Below are 19848 nucleotides of genomic sequence, written 5' to 3' on the forward strand. Positions count from 1 at the left end.
TTTAAAATGCTTGATTACTATATTGTTATACGGTTGGAAAATGTGTTGATGTGATAAGGCCTGAAAGCCATACTTGTTGAGGGACAGAGAAACTTCCCTAAAAGCACTTCCCTAATTTTGGTGTTGCTGAAATCTGGAGTTACTGCAATCTGGTGTTACTGCAATTCCCTCTCCCTCTTTCTCACGCTCTGCAGACACTTTGCACGCTCTCTGCAAACACCTTGCAGGCCCGCTCTGCAAACACTAGATAGAGAGGTACTTTTTGCAAGGGTATAAAACGAGCTCCCCGGAGCAATTTGGCCTGGCCGGGCTCTCAGGGTGTGTGCAGATCAGCTGGCAGGTGTGTTTACAGACATTTTCAACCTGTCACTGCTCCAGTCGGTGGTCCCCACATGTCTCAAAAAGTCCACCATCATCCCCATCCCAAAGAAGTCAAAAACATCCTGCCTCAACGACTACCGACCAGTAGCACTCACTTCCATCGTCATGAAGTGCTTTGAGCGGTTAGTCAAATCATTCATCACCTCCTCCCTCCCTGACTCACTGGACCCCATGCAGTTTGCATACAGGGCAAACAGGTCCACAGACGACACCATCGCCCTCGCCCTCCACACTGCCCTCTCCCACCTGGACCAGAGGAACACATATGTGAGAATGCTGTTCATTGACTATAGTTCAGCATTCAATACCATTGTGCCCTCCAAGCTCGCTGTGAAGCTCAGGGACCTCGGGCTCAACACCACGCTTTGTGACTGGATCCTGAGCTTCCTGACGGGCAGACCCCAGGCAGTGCGGATAGGAGGCGCCACATCATCCACCCTGACTCTCAACACCGGCGCACCCCAGGGCTGCGTGCTCAGCCCTCTCCTCTACTCCCTGTTCACACATGACTGCGTGGCCACACACAGCTCCAACACCATCATCAAGTTTGCTGACGACACGACCGTCATCGGCCTGATCACCGACGGCGACGAGACGGCGTACAGAGAGGAGGTGAGAGCCCTGACATCTTGGTGCCAGGACAACAACCTCCAGCTCAACCTCAGCAAAACTAAGGAGCTGATTGTGGACTACAGGAAGCGGCAGGGAGCCGGGCACGCCCCTATCACCATCAACGGGACGGCAGTAGAGAGAGTCAGCAGCTTCAAGTTCCTCGGGGTCCACATCTGCGAGGACCTGACCTGGACTCACCACACCGACGCCATCACAAAGACGGCAAGACAGCGGCTCTTCTTCCTCCGCAGGCTGCGGAGGTTCAACATGGACTCCAGGATACTCTGCAACTTCTACAGGTGCACCATAGAGAGTATCCTGACTGGCTGCATCACCGCCTGGTACGGCAGTTGCTCCGCCCTCAACCGTAAGACATTACAGAGGGTGGTGAAAGCTGCCCAGCACATTACCAGGACGGAGCTGCCATCCATGGAGGACCTCTACACTCAGCGCTGCAGGAAGAAGACTAACCGGATTATTAAAGACCCTCATCACCCCAGCAACAAACTGTCTCAGCTGCTCCCGTCTGGCAGACGCTACCGCAGCATCCGGTCTCACACCACCAGACTCAGGGACAGTTTCATCCCACAGGCAATAAGACTGTTGAACTCCTGAGCTACTTAGCTCACCACAATGACACTTTAACTATGCCACTTTATAACATGCCACTTTATAAAATGCCACTTTATACCAGTCGACATCTGGATAAAAACGTCTGTTTACATTTCACTTTTTACATTTTACATTTACATTTATTTAGTTTTGTATTTAGGTAATTATTGTTATTGTTGTTGTTTCTTTTATTTTTATTATTTACACTTCTTATTGCACTGTTGGAGGAGCCCAAGACTTAAGAATTTCATTGCCAGCGATTGCTCTGTAATTGTTGTGCATATGACAATAAAACCATCTTGAATCTTGAATTTGCTGGTCATTCCCCGCTGCGGAGCGTTAAAACCTGAAGCATCGGAGCAGGAGAGAGTGTGTTGGATACCAAGCCTGGAGCTCATACTCTGATCAAATTCTGACTCACGGATTGCAACCGCTGAACTCTTAGACTGTTAACAGCGGAGTGAATCTAACCGACACCAACCTACACCGGACCTTTTTGTCAGCTTAAAGGGTAGAGACCCTGCAGGCTGAGGTCCATACCTGTTACCAGAGGGTTGGTTCTGGAGTCCTGTTTTGGGCTTTTGAATTACCGGGAGACACAACATCCAGTCGGAGAAGCTTCACTCGTCTGGAATACTTGACCTTCTCTCCTCCTTCGGCCTTACCCTGTCCCACTCTCCTCCAACTCATAAGGCAGGCAATCAGTTCGACCTTGTCTTCACCAGATCCTCCCATACCTCCAACCTTACTGTTACCCCTCTTCCGGTTTCTGATCATCATTTTGTATCCTTCACCCTTCCTCTCAAATCCTCCCCTTCCCAGTCAGTCTCTACCCACACTGTATCCTCTTGTCGCAACCTGCGTACCCTCTCACTCACTGCTCTCTCTTCCTCTCTCTTATCCTCCCTACCCTCTGTTGAATCCTTCTCCCTTCTATTCACTGATGCAGCCTCCTCCACCCTCCTGTCCGCTCTTTCCTCATCCTTCGATTCTCTCTGTCCACAGACCTCAAGGCCGGCACGATCCTCTCCACGCGCTCCTTGGCTGTTTGAAATCCTGAAAGCTTGTAGAATAGGGCTCTGGGCAGCTGAGAGGAAATGGAGAAAAACTGGCCTCCCTTGTTAGGGCGGGTGGTAGTGCGGTGGACCCAAGTGCGGAGAGATACTCAGACAACAGCGTAAAGTCTTCTAAACAGGGGTTTTAATACACAAAAGTGGGGAATGGGGGACAAACAAACACGGGGACCAAACGGCAAAACAAGGGTGGAGAAAACAAGCTCCGTTAAATAAGGTACACACTTGGAATAAGACGTAGAACGGGATAATCACTGGGACTAACGGTACAGAAAAAAATCTTTTCCCCTGGTCCTACCATATATTACTTTTTCTTATGATGACTGATAGATAGATGATTCACTTACTTAAACAATGTATTTGTTGTAAGTCCCTTTGGATAAAGGCGTCTGCTAAATGCCATAAATGTAATCGAACTTGACTCTCCACCAAATCAAATAAGTACAATGCACTGTGTGTGTAGTTGTTCAAAGCATATGTAGCCCTGGATATTAAGGCAGAAATCCCACATTGTTTTACCATTGAAACAAATGAAAGGCATTTAAACTTTTCAATGCCAGAGAGCACCTTGTTCTTTGGAAGTGTCTGGCCAAACACCACAGCACTTGATCTACTGTACACAGAAGATATAACCTTGATTTTCATACATATATGATTTTCATACTGCTTTATTCCACGGTCAGCTATTTACCTGGAATGTAACACTTTGATTCAATCTTTTGTAATCTTTTATCATTCCTGTGGGATTCAATCAAACATGCTCAATTTACTTCCTATTGGCACCAGGTCGTTACCACTAGTACCAGAAAGTACCTGTTGTAATGTAATGTCTTCGTAAATACAAGGCAAAATCCAGCAGGAAAAGGACTGTGTAATGAAGCCAATCAAATGTTGCCTAAATACTGTATGTTACAATACTGGCTAAAGAACTCAGAGAAACTCCAACCTTAGGAAACATATTGATTATTGACTCTGCATCACAAACTCTGGTTTGGACTACTATTAGTCTTTACATAATAGGAGCATTTACAAACCTTTATATGCACGTGCACGCACACTGTGATGGCCCAGCCGGTAAGCAGTGCCCCACAGAGACACCTGGTGGCCACTGGGGCAGGCAAAGGCAGCCAGGGGGTGTAGTGCTGGATGGGAGGTACTATCCCAATTCTATGTCCTGGAGACTCCGCCCCAATCAGATGACTCAGCTTACCACTCACAGGTGCGCTGAGTTAGCGCGGCAATTCTGAGACCTTTTAAACTCCCCAGGACAAGCTGAAGGAGACTGGCTGGAGGAACGAGTCGAGACCAGACACCCGCTAAGCCAGTCTCATAAGCGAAACGTGAGAGAAAGCCAGGAAGACGGAGAGGAACCCCCAACCAACCGGAGGAAGACGAAGCCGAGCTGGGGCGAAGAGGTCAGTGAAAGGGACCCGATATCCGACTAACTTTGGCCTGTCTCTCTCTCTCTTACAACAGGAAGAACCAGGCGGAGCGCCGTAACGCCAACCGCCAACCCGGTGAAGATTTGAGTTGCCTTTCGCCTATCCCTTTTCCCCGCACCTTATAAATAAAACCCTACGTTGATTTCACCGCAACCCCTGTTTCCGCCTGTTTCTATTCTCATTGGTTGACCCACTGTTGCGCCTATCGACCAGGCTCCCACAACACGCACACACACACACAATTAGACAGATACCTGAGGATGTCTATTCCATTTTTATACCGCCTTTTAGACTTCATAAGACAGATAAAAGACAGACAGAGAGGGAGCGATAAAGGGAGAGAAGATGGGAAAGACATATGGAGAGAGCACCAGAGCCAACAGCAGAGCTAAGTGGGTAGTGTGCTCCCCAGACAGAGCTCCGTTTGTCTGAGGAGACTGACACTGCGACACAAAGCTAGCTACCTTGCTTGCTTGCTTGCAGGGTGGGCACTGTCAATACACACACACAATCACTGTCATACAAAGCTAGCTACCTGCACGGTAAGTACCATCTCACCATATTTACACAAACACTAACACCCACAGGCTGTCAGTAACGATACTGCCTCTCGGAATGCGCGTGGGGCAAAGCCGAAAAATGTATCTATCCTCCACAAAATAGTGATACCCAAAGCGGCAGAGAGTGTTTCTGAACGCCCTAAGATTAGCTCTGCTACCAGCTGGCCTGCTCTGCTACCCAGTCAACAGTTCACCTCAACCCCCGTTGCTAATAAAGAACAACCGTGGGTTGTCACGAAAGGAAAAGATAAAAAAAACTCTCCCCAACCACTGATCTCTACAACTGGATAACAGATTTCAACCACTACTGGCTCACTTCTCACCCCCACGCCACTCGGGGACGAGAGGCCGTTCGAAAGACACCAGGCTGCAACAACAGCAAGCTAACAGTACCACTTGGCCAATAACGTTAATTGTAGGTGCTGTAAAAAAATATCAACGTTGATGGTAAGAGGAAGACCAAAACATACTGCTTCCCTGATGAGATGGTCTGTGACACAACAGAAAGAAATCCCATCTGCCCACCAAACTGTGAACAAAATTATTGTGAATGTAGGGGCAAATGATGTTTCCAAGGAACAGTCAGAAATGCTCCCTAGATATTGAGACATACATTAGTGGTCATCTGCCGTCACTCGGTCGGGGAGTAAATAAATTCAGCAGGCTACTATGACTGAACACATGGCTTTCAACTGCTTGTGCCTTACATAAAGTGAACTTAATCGACAATTTCAATCTGTTTTGGGAGCGCAGATACCTATTCAGAGACAATGGATTTCACCTTAACAGATCCGGAAAGGAATTGTTCACCTCTAACCTACTTTACTCCATTTGCCACCCAACTGTGGCAACTTGCAAGGACAGCCTAAAGATAAAGATGGCCACCCCATCCCCCCCATTGTCGGACTCCAGCCCAGCAACCCATGATGCAAAAGTCTGTGCCCCACCCCAGGATGACGATCTTGCAAAGGAGGTCTCTCCCTCCCTCTCTCACCAACAGCAATCAGATTCCACCCCAACATCCCCTGATGTGATATTCGGTGATTCAAGCAACAACTTTTTAACATCAAATAGTTTCTTCGACAAGTTCCAATCAGGTTTTCGACCCCATCACAGCACCAAAACTGCTCTTATTAAGGTTCTAAATGACATTCGCATGACCACTGATTCTGGCTAAATTTAAATCCTAGTGTTACTGGATCTTAGTGCTGCTTTTGACACTGTTGACCATTCAATACAACTCGACAGACTGGAAAACTGGGTTGGACTCTCCGGCACGATCTGAGATTGGTTCAGGTCCTATCTGCAAGACAGGGAGTATTTTGTTTCCATTGGCAACGACACATCTGAGCAAACTAGCATGACGTGTGGGGTACCTCAAGGTTAAATTCTGGGACCTCTTTTATTCAACTCTATATGCTCCCACTAGGCTTAATTATACAAAAGAACAAAATTGCATACCATAACTATGCGGACAACAGTCAATTATACATAGCTCTCTCATCGAGTGGCTATGCACCTATAGACTCACTGCGTCTGTGCATTGACCAAATCAATGACTGGATGTGGCAAGATTTCCTCCAACTAAACAAAGACAAAACTGAGATAATTGTCTTTGGTGCTAAAGAAGAAAGGCTGAAAGTTGGTGCTCATCTTGATTCCCTTTCTTTGAAGTCTAAACACCAAGTCAGAAATCTGGGTGTTATTATTGACTCAGATCTAAATTTTAACACCCACATCAAGTCGATAACAAAATCGGCCTATTATCATCTTAAAAATATAGCAAGAATTAGAGGATACATGTCCAAACAAGACGTAGAAAAACTAATTCACAACTTCATTTCCAGTAGGTTAGACCACTGTAATAGTGTTTTCTCAGGCCTTCCCAAAAAACCACTTAGGCAGTTACAGCTCATTCAGAATGCTGCTGCTAGAGTTCTAACAAGGACTAAGAAAGCTGAACATACTACACCCGTTCTCAGGTCTCTGCATTGGCTACCAGTGTGTTATAGAATTGACTTCAAAATACTATTACTTGTCTATAAATCACTTAACCCTTGTGTGGTGTTCGGGTCAAATTGACCCGTTTTAAATTTTTACTTGAAGAAAAAATATACAAGGAAACAATTTTTCAACCTGAAACTCCATGGCCTTGGCTTATTTACTGTGAAGAACATGTCAAAGAAAAAAAAATCATTGAGTGCACATGCTACACCCCGCCTACACATTTATGTCCTTCACAGGGTGTTCGGGTCAATTTGACCCGCATATACACAGAGACACACAGACTCACAGAAACATGCACACACACACACACACACACAGAACCTGCACAATGTTGTTACAAAACATTCTGGGAAGCCAGAGGGAGGAGACCCTGAGAGACACCAGGGGACACGGGTGGTACTGGATATGTCACAGGGCCTCAGTGGCCACAACATCACTTGGGATAATTTTTTCACATCGTACAGCCTGGGACAGGAACTTTTCAAAAGAAAGCTGACAATGGGTGGAACAGTCAGAAAAAATAAGACAGAGCTCTCACCTCAGCTTCTAACTGTAAAGAACAGGCCAGTCCATTCCTCCCACTTTGTGTTTACGGCCAACATGGCCCTGGTATCCTACATACCCAAAAAGGGCAAAAATGTGATGCTTATGAGCACTGGTGACACCGCACATGCAGAGGAGACAACATGTGCCCAGGAACCCAGCTTCTCTAGCCATAGTGAGGAGGGTGGAGGAGGCTCCTGCTGTCCCACCTGCACGACCCACACAACCACAACCTCCAGTGCCTGAAGTAAGTGTCCTGTTGTTGTTGTTTATGTGTGCATGTATGTGTGTGTGTGTGTGTGTGCGTGCGCGCGCATGTGTGTGTATGTTTCTGAGTGTCTCTGTGTGTATGTGGGTCAAATTGAAATTGACGATTAGAAGATGTGGTGTGAAAAAAATCCTGAACTAATAAAGTATTTTCATTATTCTAGATTGCAGCTGGTGGCAACAAGAGGAAGCTCAGCGAGGTGTGTGAACCCTCAAAGGACACAAACCACATGCAGAAACTGCTAAAAGTACATCTGTAGTACACATACTCTCAAATTCTGTGCATCATGTGTTGTGTAGACAGGCATGCCCATGCACACACACCATTTTTCTAATTCACATGTATCCAATATTATTTCAGAATTGTTTGAGAGATGTATTTTTCAGACGTGTACTGTATTTCATTGACAGTGAATAAAGCAGTGTACATTTCGTTCATGTTTTGTGTTTCTATTTATTGTAAATCATCTCAAATTATTTTTGGGACATTTTTGAGAGATGTATTTCATATCCAGTGACTAAATCGATCTAAGTTTGGTTCTCGTGTTTCTATTGTCGTTCATCACCTGTCATCAAAATTCAATGATGAAAGCTGGAGAAGAAAAACATCGGTGGTCATTGGTAGTGGTAGGAGTGATTTGTGCGAGAAAAGAATTCTACATGACAGAGGAACACGAACGAATGCTCCAGCATGAGAGAACCAAAACCAGGGTGTTGGCTGAATCCAAAGTGGAATCTGACCGAGCCAGGCTTGAAGCAGAGCAGAGGACTGACGTGTTCAAGGCGAAGCTTGAGGCAGAATGTGCTCAACCCCAGAAGTGGAGGGAGGACAAAACTAAAGAGAGACGAGCGGAGGAGGGGCCAGCCCCTCCCCTACAAGAGGCTGTCTATCCTGTGAGAGAACTGAAGCAGATGATAGCAACAGTGCCAGGCTATGGAGTTCACAGCTCAGATTCATTCTCTTCCTCTGATGATGATTTTTCAACAAAGATCAAAAACAAAATTAAAGAAATAAATCTGCGACCAGTTAAAACTAAGAAACCAAAAAAAAGAACCAGCAAAGACAGCGAGAATAAAAAACCCTTCCACATACACCAGGTCCCTGACCCCAAGGATATCGACAAGTGGTTTAAAAGAGGTATCACATCCACAAACAGTAGGTCTCAAATCCTGGGAGCAAGTGCAACGTCTGAAAAACATCTATAGATGTTAGCACTTTGTGGACTTTGAGGAAAGCTTCCATCAGACGTGGCTCAGACACAGTGGCATTCTTTCAATAGTTCCAGAAAACATTGACACAACCATCAATGGAGCCCTAAACCTATAAATGCAAACTGGAGAGAGGAACGTGATGGCAATCTCATGGCAAGATTGTCACAACTGGATCGTGACATGGGAGTAGGAGGTTCTACAAAGGTCAGAGTGGTCTCAAAGAAACAAAATGGAGTACCTAAAAGGGAAGGAGAGTGTCACTACTGCAACTCAATGCTTCAACAATTTGGTCAGCTGTCCCCATATCAGCAGAGGTCTCTGTTGGCCTCTGTGTCATTTAAACTAGACGCCCCCCTCTTGCGCCCTCTTCAGGCAGCCCTTCACATGAGAACTGATGGGATATACACTCACCGGACACTTTATTAGGTACACCTTGCTAGTACCGGGCTGGACCCCCTTTTGCCTTCAGAACTGCCTTAATTCTTTGTGGCAAAGATTCAACAAGGTGCTAGAAACATTCCTCAGAGATTTTGGTCCATATTGACATGACAGCATCATTGCTGCAGATTTGTCGGCTGCACATCCATGACGCGAATCTCCTATGAATCTCCACATCCCAAAGGTGCTCTATTGGATTGAGATCTGGTGACTGTGGAGGCCATTGGAGTACAGTGAACTCATTGTCATGTTCAAGAAACCAGTTTGAGATGATGTGAGCTTTGTGACATGTCGCGTTATCCTGCTGGAAGTAGCCATCAGAAGATGGGTACACTGTGGTCATAAAGGGATGGACATGGTCAGCAACAATACTCAGGTAGGCTGTGGCGTTTAAACAATGCTCAATTGGTACTATGGGGCCCAAAGTGTGCCAAGAAAATATCCCTCACACCATTAGATATTTGCATTAACGAGCAGTTGAACAGGTGTACCTAATAAAGTGGCCGGTGAGTGTTCTTCCCCAGACATCCAGTGAAGCATACAATCTACTTCCTGGTAGACACTGGAGCTGAAATAACAATTATCCCAAGCAGTAGCCTTAAAGGAATCGACATCTCCTACACCGGAAAAACTGTCGGAGGGGGAAAACTGGAGCTCCATGAAACCAAGCCATTGGAGATAGGAATTGGACAAATTCTCACAGCAAAATTGTGGATTGGGAAGCATCTGGAACAACCCATCCTAGGACTTGACATCCTGACCAAAATGAACACCTCTCTGAACATCTCAGCCAAAAAGGTCCCGTGGGTAATTCGACGAATTCAGAGAGCAGACCTTGTAGGACACAAAATCTGGTCTGACAACAAAAATGACTGTGGAAATGTCAACATGGAACCAGTGACATTCATTGGACGACCACCCCCAAGCACTAAACAGTACCCCTCAAGCCTGAACACAAACACTTTAGTGTCATCGACATGAAGAATGTTTTTTGGTCCGTCCCCCTCGAGAAGGACATCCAACCGTGGCAAGCCTTTTCGGTAAACAATTTTCAGTACCAGTGGGTTCGCACCCCACAGGGTCGACACAAAAGTCCATCTGTTTACCACCAGGCACTTCACACCTCAGAGAGATGCCACAAATCACATTCACCATCCTCCAGTATGTGGACGACATCCTGTTAGCGTCAGAGGACGAGCAGGAGCATGAGACGGACCTCAGGACCCTCTTGGACCATCGTCAGGCTCAGGGTCACAAAACCAATAGAGACAAAGCTGACCTACTTGGGTCAGCTGATCTCCCAAGGATGACGAGAAATTATTCAAAACCGTACTGCAGCAATCCAACAGACTCCGAAACCGACGAAAGTCAGGGAACTCAGATCCTTCCTGGGGCTGTGCAACTGTAGAGCAATTATAATAATATCTGTTTCCACATGAATGTTTGGCAGAGACTTTTGGCTATATTTTGTTGATAGCAAAGCATATCCAATATTGATAATCTGACTGAAATGTAATTATCACTATGTGCAAAGAATTGTTGAGTCTGTGCTTACTTAGTGCAAGAAAGGTCAAATAGAATGAATCAAATGAGGCTTTAATAAAACTGTATACTTATACATCTATTACAAGGCAAATACTTCATTAAAAGATGAGTGTAAAGACTGTAGTACTTAGGCAGAGGACTCAAATGCACGACTCTGAGACAAAACGTAAATCCAATAGAATAATCTTTACTTTCAAAAAGGTTCGGTACACATGTAGGCAGTCAATGGGTAGGCATAATCCAGGAAGGGACTAGGCAAAGCAGGGTTCGGTACACAGGTAGGCAGTTCAAAAAGGCAGGCAGATAATCCGATAAGGGGTAAGCAAAAAGGCAAAGTCAGAAAACCAATCGTAGATCAAAAACCAAGAATACTTAACACAAGGAAAATAGCTGGGATGTATGACACAAAGGTACAAAGACGAACTGGCACAGAGACAGGGGAACACACAGACTAAATACACAGGGAAGGATGATGAGGAACAGGTGAAGTGTTATCGGGTGGTAGTGCGGTGGACCCAAGTGCGGAGAGATACTCAGACGACAGCGTAAAGTATATTTCAATTATAAAACTGGGGAACGGCATACAAACAAACACTGGGAGCAAAGGGTAAAACAAGGGTGGAGAAAACAAGCTCCATAAACCAAGGTACACACTTAATAAGTGGAATAACTAGCACAACGGGGTAACAACTGGAAGTGGCGGAACAGACGGGCAGACAGGGTACTGACAGACAGACAGGGAGAATCTCTGACAAGGACATGGGGAAACACACAGGCTATAAATAACAAACAGGGGACAGAACAAACAGGTGAAACCAATACTGGTAGATTGGGAGGCCACTGGCCCCGTATCGCCAGAGGAGGGCGCCAGAGTCACCAGACAGCAACCTCAGGCGTGACAGTGAAGCCAATCATGTGACACAGAGGAAAAAGAGAGAGCCCTGACCTGTGCTTTTTATATCATCCTAAAAACCACAGTATTTAAATTAGTAGCTGTTGATAAGGAGACCACCAGCCATCATTCATCTTATCTAAACTGATGACATCACAGCTTTGACACCACAACTATTTGTCTTCTGGGGGATGGCAAACTTGAGAAGATTGGGGCAGAATTGAAATTGTCCCATTTCACAACTCCAACCGAACCTGGGTAGATGCATACACTGAAATATCTCAACCTCTGAACAAACTGCTGAAAGGTCAACCAAAGTCCAAGGATTCAATTCAACTGAACAAAGAACAAAGACAGTCCTTCCAGAAGTTAAAGGCAGCTCTGAGCACTGCTCCAGCTCTGGGAATACCAGACAATGGACAGCCTTTCGTGCTGTATGTGTCTGAGAGAGACAGATACATGACCGCCATCCTCACACAAGAACACAGCTATCAGTGACGACCTGTGGGGTACTATTCAGCCAAACTGGATGCTGTGGTCTTAGGCTACGGAGCCTGCCTTCGAGCCCAACAAGCAACGTATACTATATGGCCAAAAGTATGTGGACACCCGAACATGTGTGCTTGTTTAACATCTCATGCCAAAACCATGGGCATTAATATGGAGTTGCTGCTATAACAGCCTCCACTCTTCTGGGAAGGCTTTCCACAAGATTTTGGAACATGGCTGTGGGGATTCGTTCCCATTCAGCCACAAGAGCATTAGTGAGGTCGGGCACTGATGTTGGGCGAGAAGGCCTGGCTCGCAGTCGGCGTTCCAATTCATCCCAAAGGTGTTCGATGGGGTTGAGGTCAGGGCTCTGTGCAGGCCAGTCAAGTTCTTCCACACCAAACTCGACAAATCATGTCATTATGGACCTCACTCTGTTCATACGGGCATTGTCAAGCTGAAACAGGAAAGGGCCTTCCCCAAACTGTTGCCACAAAGTTGGAAGCATACAATTTTCTAGAATGTCATTGTATGCTGTAGCATTAAGATTTCCCTTCACTTGAACTAAGGGGCCTAGCCCAAACCATGAAAAACAGCCCCAGACCATTATTCCTCCTCCACCTGGCACTATGCATTCGGGCAGGTAGCATTCTCCTGGCATCCGCCAAACCCAGATTCGTCCGTCAGACAGTGAAGGTTGATTCATCACTCCAGAGAACACGTTTCCATTGCTCCAGAGTCCAATGGCAGTGTGCTTTACACCACTTCAGCCGATGCTTGGCATTGCGCATGGTGATGTTAGGCTTGTGTGCGGCTGCTCGGCCATGGAAACCCACTTCATGAAGCTCCCGATGAACAGTTATTGTGCTGACGTTGCTTCCAGAGGCAGCTTGGGACTCGGTAGTGAGTGTTGCAACCGAGGACAGACAGATGATTCTTACGCGCTACGCGCTTCAGCACTCGGCGGTGCCGTTCTGACAGCTTGTGTTTCCACTTCACAATAACAGCACTTACAGTTGACTGGAGAAGCTTTAGTAAGGCAGAAATTTGACAAACTGACTTGTTAGAAAGGTGGCATCCTATGGCAGTGCCATGTTGAAAGTCACTGAGCTCTTCAGTATGACCCATTATACTGCCAATGTTTATGGAGATTGCATGGCTGTATGCTTGCTTTTATGGGACGAGTGTCCAGCATCACTCTCGACCAAAAATGTATTGTCAAGTGCCCACATGCGGTCCACGTCCTGCTGACCATGAACAGAGCTTATCAGGTCACTGCGTCGCGATGGAGCAAGTGGTCTCCAATCTTGGATGTGCCCAACATCTCCATTGAGAGGGGAACGCTCTTCAACCCTGCCATGCTGATGTCTCCACTTGAAACAGACGACATCCTGGAGCACAACTGTCAAGACCTGGTCATGGACCAGACGGATGAAGGAATGGTTAAATCCACACCCCTAGACAACCCTGACATGATGCTGTTTACTGATGGGTCCTCCATAGTGGAAACTGGAGTGCGGAAGGCTGGATGGGCTGTCACCACTGACAGTGACATGATAGCCTCTGGCGCACTGCACCCTGGGATCCCGGCACAGCAAGTGGAGCTGCAGGCCCTCACTGAAGCATGCAATCTAGCACAAGGGAAAATGGCAAACATCTACACAGATTCGGCGGGAAAAATCTGGAGGAATCGAGGATTTCTCAACACATTAGGAGCGCCAGTCAAGAATGGAGAGAGAATGGTTCACAATCTACTGGTGGCCTTACAGAAACCTGAGCAAGTGTCCATCATCAAAACCAAAGCTCACACAAAAGCTGACACGGAAGAGCGCAAAGGCAACGACCTAGCTGATCGAGCTGCAAAGGCGGCAGCAAAACAAACTCCAACTCCAGCCCTGCAGGCAGTGTACACCATCGATACGCTGAAACACATCCAACAGATGCAGGAGGCTGCAGAGAAGGGGAAAATATGGTCCTGGATGGAATCGGGAGCCAAACTGGGCTCAGATGCAGTATGGTCAAAGGACTGTGGCTACTCAGATACTCAGTCACATCGGAACAGACAAAATGCTTCACCGCTACACCAACCAGTGGTGGAACCCAGCTTTCAGGAAAGAGGCAGAAACAGTCGTATCTCAGTGCCTTACCTGTCAGAAAAACAACAACCATGGAAAAGTCAAGGTGCAACAGCGCACGACCCCCTCGGGACCCTTCCGACACCTCCAGGTGGACTACATCACACTCCCGAAGTATGGGGGTTACCAAGATGTGTTGGTAGTAGTTGACAAATTCTCTCGATGGGTGGAAGCCTTTTTTACCAAAAAGGGAACTGCTTTACACACAGCAAAAGTGCTAGTCAAAGAAATCATTCCACGATGGGGTCTACCAGAACAAATAGACTCTGACCAAGGCTTTCACTTCACTGGAAGGGTTTGCGAAGAAGTCAGCAGTCAACATGATGTGTGGGTAGAGCCTCCTGAGGGGGGACATACTATCATACCAGTCAATAGGTTATGATACACAAACTGTTACGGTCCCTCCCCCTAACCAACCCTCTGGCACCACCTCGAGGCCACGACAATCATCGCGGGAGTGCCCAGCCCCCAGTCGGCAACGCACCTGCGACCTATCATCTACCAGCACACCTGCAACCCATCTCCAATCAGCACCCAACAAGAACCCTGCCCGGACATCACTCCAGTGCCAGAACGTACTGTCTCTTACTCATGACCTACAGACGCTTCAGCCCTCCTGTGAAACCCCTGCGAATTCCTTGTGTCTTGTCTTCCTCCTCGTAACCTACCCTGTTCTCCTGTGCCCCATCCAGATACCTCGTCCTCCTTGGTTTCCCCTCGTCGACCCTTCTACGGACCTAGCCCCTTACCTGTTACTGGACCTCCCCGCCTGCCTGACTACCCGCTCTCCTGCCGACCCTGGACTACTCTCTTCGGATTCTCCACTCGTATACTCTCCTGTGGGTGTTTACTATGCCCTGACTGATATCAGGACTTTGGCAGAGGAGATGGATAAATTGGCTAATGCTACAGCGTTATCACTAGAAATGTTGGGAGATGACACTAGTAACATGAGGAAAGTGGTGCTTCAAAATCGTATGGCCTTAGATATGCTGAACAAAGAGGACTGTGCGCAGTCCTTAATACTACCTGTTGTTTCTATATTCCTGATCATGCTCAGGGCTTGGCAGTGCAAATAGAACAAATAAAAGATGTAGTGTCTCCCCTGCATATTCCATCAACCTCTGGGTGGGACCCCTTTTCCTGGGCCTCTCCCTTGCTACAGGGGCTACTGAAACTGTTGGCACCCATTTTGTTGTTTGTTTTGGTATGTTGGTAATTGATGTAATTTTATTAGGTGCTCAAAATGTCTGTCTCGATGATTCGACACAGACTGAGAGTCATCAAGACTGACATGACACATGCTTGGTAAGAACTTGGTATGCCTTAAGTTGAGAACCCTGGTATTTGTATCGTGATTAATTTTGATATGACTGTAACAGGTTCCTTGACATAGGGGCAGACTCGTAGATCTTTTAGGGGTAATTCCCGTTTATTAACACTTATTGTCATTCGTTATGCTGTTCGACTTTTCAGCCGTCCAAACCCCCCCCAGCTCTCGAGGCTTCCCCCCCTAAAAGCAGAGGCACACACATCTTAAACCATTCGTTAACGAGGCTTCATTCGCAACAGGTGTGCGACAAAGCCTCGCTTCCGCACCTGGCCACGGTCCTGTAGCACCCTCTACAGGCCGAACGCTGCATGTCCCCCCACCGCCCGAAACAGGCCGGGGATACGACGGCCGACAGCCTACTCCCCCCCCCCCCTGCACGGGAGAGGAAGTCTGCCACGACCATCTGCACCCCCGGTCTGTGCACGACCGAAAAGTTGAAGGGCTGCAACGCGAGATACCACCGGGTGATCCTCACGTTCACATCCTTCATGCGGTAGAGTCACTGGAGGGGAGCATGGTCGGAATAGAGGGTGGCAGTGCGACCCAGCAGGTAGTAGCGGAGGGCGCTGACCGCCCGACCATTGGACCAGATCCGGGGCACCCTTCCGGGTGAGATCCGTCAAGGGACTGGCCAGCTCTGAAAACCCCGGCACGAACTGCCGGTAATAGCCAGCCAGCCCCAGGAAGGCCCTCACCTCCTTCTTAGTCTTGGGCCGCGGAGAGGCGGTGGCGGCCGCACCTCCCCTCGACGCAAGTGGTACCCCAGATACCGGATCTCCCTCCGCCCGATCACGCACTTTTTCGGGTTGGCCGTCAGCCCCGCCTGCCTCAGGGACCGCAGAACAGCAGCCACACGCTGCACATGCTGCGCCCAGGTGTCACTGTAAATGACAATGTCATCCAGGTAGGCAGCAGCATAGGCAGAGTGCGGCCGCAGAGTCCATGAGGCGCTGGAAAGTGGCTGGGGCTCCGAACAACCCGAAAGGGAGCACCGTGAACTGATATAACCCGAGCGGAGTGGAGAATGCAGTCTTCTCCCGGGATACCGGCGAGAGGGGAATCTGCCAGTACCCCTTCGTGCAATCCAATGTCGTAAAAAATTTGGCCGTGCCAAGCCGGTCCAAGAGCTCGTCAACCCGGGGAATCGGGTAGGCATCGAATTTGGAGACCGCATTAACCCTTCTATAATCCACACAGAACCGTATAGACCCATCCGGCTTGTTGACAAGCACGATGGGGCTACACCAGTCACTGCGGGACTCCTCGACCACACCCAGCTCCAGCATTGCTTCCAATTCCTTGCACACAATGTCTCGTTTATGTACCGGCAACCTATAGGGACGCGTGCGCACCGTTAAACCCGGCTGGTCGATAAGCGTAGTCCGACCGGCCAGGGGAGAGAACACGTCAGCGAACCTAGCTTGCAAATCTGCAATGTCCGTGGCCTAGCAAGCAGAGAGATGGTTATCAATACCGACCGGAGTGCTAACTTTTTTTTAGGAGTGCTAAACTGATTTTGGGACTTCCGGTCCGAACTCATCTCTCTCTGGAATTATTGTAGCCAGAGCAACAGTGACCACGTCGTTCCATTTTTTAAGGAGATTTACGTGATACACCTGCAAGCTATCTCCCCGGTCCGAGCATACTACCTCATAATCCACATCCCCCATGCGACGTGTGACCACAAATGGCCCTTGCCACTTCGCAAGTAATTTCGTGCTGGAGGTGGGTAACAGTACGAGCACCTTGTCTCCCGGTGTAAATTCTCGCAGGTTAGTTCCCCTGTCGTGTAGGCGCTTTTGACGCTACCGGGCTTGCTGCAAATGCTGGCGTGAGATAACCCCTAGGGCGTGGAGCTTTGTGCGCAAGTCCAGGACGTACTGAATCTCATTTTTATCTCATCTCTTCCTCCCAATTTTCTTTAAGAAGGTCTAGGACACCCCGGGGCTTACGCCCGTAGAGTAATTCAAATGGGGAAAACCCGGTGGAAGCTTGGGGAACTTCCCGTACCGCAAACAGCAGGGGCTCTAGCCATTTATGCCAATTCCGACTATCCTCGTGCACAAACTTCCGGATCATTGATTTCAAGGTCCGATTGAACCGCTCACAAAGGCCATCCGTGGCGGGGTGGTACACACTGGTTCGAATCGCCTTGATGTTCAACAACCCGTATAGTTCCTTGAGGGTGCGTGACATAAAATTGGTGCCCTGGTCGGTGAAAATCTCTTTCGGGAGTCCCACCCGGGAGATCACTTGAAACAATGCCTGCACTACAGCGGTATTCGTGAATGTCCCCATGCACACACTTCACCAACACCCTCGATGCCTTTAACAATGCCGCCGGTCGAACCAGGCGCTCCTGGTTCATGGACTGCATGCAGCCCGAATCCAAGAACGCCTGGTGCGTATCGTGTTGTATCCTTACCGGAACACAATACGCCTCTCCTGGTCCGGGGGGAGGGCCCGGTATGTTGCCTATGCGGACGACCTGCCCCACCTCCATCACTGGGCAATTCGCCTGCACATGGCCCGGCCATCCGCATTGCCAACACACCTCCCCTGCCGCTCGGGGTGATTCCCGTGGGGCCAGGGCTGGTTCTCGACATGCCTGCCCCTGCCATCTCGTCCTCGGGGCGGGCGCCTCTGGGTCGTCTAGGTCCCCCATCTTCTGGAGGTGTACCTTGGGGGGACCTTGTGCCGACCCGGGCGCCGGTCCCGCCTTGATGGCCCCGACGAGCTCCTGGAGGAAGGCACGGTCCTCAGCCCTCGCCATCTCCCCCACCGCGGACTGCTGCTCCAGTATAAGGGTCATCCTGGCGATGGCCGCGCTTAACGTCTCCATCTTTCCCTCTGTGCCCCACGTTGGGCGCCAATGTAACAGGTTCCTTGACACAGGGGCAGACTCGTAGATCTGTTAGGGGTAATTCCCGTTTATTAACACTTATTGTCATTCGTTATGCTGTTCGACTTTTCAGCCGTCCAAACCCTCGTCGACTTTTCAGTCGACGCTCTCCAGGCTTCCCCCCCTGAAAGCAGAGGCACACACATCTTAAACCATTCGTTAACGAGGCTTCATTCGCAACAGGTGTGCGACAAAGCCTCGCTTCCGCACCTTGGCCACGGTCCTGTAGCACCCTCTACAGGCCGAACGCTGCATGTCCCCCCACAATGACATTGCTTGCTGTTTTATATTTTGTATTATTCATTTCTGTATTTTCTTATTTTTTTATTATTATACCTTCTTTAAAATAATCCCACTGAAGAATAATCAACTGTCGTAACTTTTCTAGCTTAAGTAACCTCTACACCTCCCTGGGTTTAATGGTATTAAGATCCAGAATCCAACGGCGATTCTGTATGAGGATGTTGTCCTCGAGACAAAAGGGGGATATGGAAGTAAATTAAAGAATATAATCACTTCTTAGTTCTATTTTTTTATATTTCCTGTTGTTATTTTTATGTTTTCTTATTCTTGATTATTATACTTTGTTTAAAATAATCAGAGGGGGGACTGTTGGAATTGTACAATATTCTATGAGTCTTAGTCTCCGACCTTTCACCTTTCACTAGCAGTACTTGTACCTTACACAATGCAGAGAGACATAACACCAGATGCTAGGGAGAGGGGGGTCAGGGGACTGGTTACCATAGCAGCCTAGGACCTGTAGTAGTTCAAGGTCAAATTCCTGAAAGTGTATATATTTTTTGGGAGAAGAGAATCTCTCAGAGAGAAAGAGATAGCATCTCCCAGAGAGAGAGAGAGATAGCATGCTAGCCTGGAACATAATTTATTTGTAACATTGATTAAAGTACCCTCTCCAAAAGATGTCAACATCAGATGTCCTTATTTCATCTCATTGTAAAACCTGAAACCTGTTGCTGTGTTGCTGCGGAAGAAATTACACAACTATCTAACACAGTGCTTCACTAGTGTGTGTACAATACAATGTGTATGTTTTTCTCCTGTGGGGGCCCATAAAGGGAGACCTGAGTAGTCAGGAACTCTTCATATCGTCATGTGATTGGAGAGTCTCTTGACATAGGGGAGCCATGGCGATGGCACAGTGACACCACAGTTACCCTACCGAGCCTTGGGATTGGCCCAAAGTAATTTCCTCTGCTCTGAGGTTGGCTGTTAGCCTCAGCCTCCCAGGAGCCTCTCTGCATGCTAGGGGGACAACAGCGGAAGAGATGGAGAGAACTAGGGAGTCATGGGATTTGGTTAGGGTTTCAGTAAAATGGTGAGTGAGCAGTGAGTTGTCGGTGTGTCCACCCATGCAAAAGTGTTAACAAGGTCAAGTTTCAAG

The sequence above is a fragment of the Argentina silus genome (assembly GCF_951799395.1).
Source record: "Argentina silus genome assembly, chromosome: Y".
Lineage (NCBI taxonomy): Eukaryota > Metazoa > Chordata > Actinopteri > Argentiniformes > Argentinidae > Argentina > Argentina silus.